Source organism: Papilio polytes, unplaced genomic scaffold, assembly GCF_000836215.1.
Source record: "Papilio polytes unplaced genomic scaffold, Ppol_1.0 DF822178.1, whole genome shotgun sequence".
Lineage (NCBI taxonomy): Eukaryota > Metazoa > Arthropoda > Insecta > Lepidoptera > Papilionidae > Papilio > Papilio polytes.
The window spans coordinates 5621584-5623007 of NW_013527026.1; positions in this window are offsets into that span (position 1 = coordinate 5621584).

Below are 1424 nucleotides of genomic sequence, written 5' to 3' on the forward strand. Positions count from 1 at the left end.
GCGCGTTCTCTTGGCGCCGATGCAGTATGCACAAAGGCAAAGGCTCGCACTGTCAGCCACAACGGGCAATGCCAATTTATATAGCCGTTGGCTAATACGCTTTGTCGACGAAAAACGCGCCGATTCTATGTTGGCCTTAAATCTTTTATTTTCTAAATAAATATATTACTATATATTGTGATTAAGTTTTATTTGATTATATTATATTAATCAATGTAAATTAAAGCAAATATTTTACAAAATAATGTTTCATTACGTTTAATTATGATTTTTGGAATATTTATTATTTGTAATAAATGTGAAATTAATTTTACGAATGTCTTACAAAAATATGTATCTAGTTATTACATATGCATGTTTATTTATTTTACTATATTTATTTTTAACATAATTTAAATAACATTGAGTATTTTATAGAATTCTTATTATACTGTTTTACAAAACGGTATTTCATTGACGCATTTCAACTTGCAACTTTGTCTAACTGTACAGCTTAGCAATGTATTTCTGTGTACAGGTTTCGTCTGTGGAAATCCACGGTTAATAATAGACAGGACTCTACTAGTATATCATAATTATACCTATAATTCTGTAGTCCTTGACTCGTGTCATCTACGAGATCGTGGTAACACCGGTTTAACCAGGGACGCTTGTGTCGCCATCTCTCTGTCATCTGTTAAAGAACCACCATGTTATTGGCCTTTAAAGTTGTAGTTCTTTCGAATAAACTTAAAAACTACTAAAAAAAACCTTTAAAATGCACCATTGCATTGCATTGCTGTCATTTGTAGCTTCTACTATTAGCAAATAATTATTGGTTTGTTATATTTTGTGTCTCCTAAATTCTTAGAGAAAATCGTAACAAGCATTTCTTTATTTAATCACTAGCTTTCGCCCGCGATTTCGTCCGCGTAGTATTAAAAAGAACAAATATATAGATTACGTGTTCTTCCAGACTATCCTCTACATCTATGGCAAATTTCATTGAGATCCGTTTAGTAGTTTAGGCTATAAACACTAAAAAACATCCATCCATCCATCCATCAATAATAAACTATCACATTTATATTTTAGTATGATTATGAGCGAAGCAATATTAAGCTACTTTCAGTTATTTACAAATATACAGAGGTTTAAAACATTTTTTTATATCAACGAGGCAACGGACGTCGTTATTATGTTGTAAAAAAAACTATTTAGTTGCGATTGCAGTCGCCTTGACACTTAAGATGGTTCATTACTTCGGTGGTTCATTTTGTTGTCATGCACTTTTATAACTAATCTATAAATATGTTGCCTATAAATCTTACCGATTATCCGACTAAATACGTCAGCGCAAAACATCTAAAAGCCTGTCCATTTTTAATTACATTGCTTTGTTGTATAAAAACTAGCTGTTATTTGCAACTACGCCCGCGTGAAAT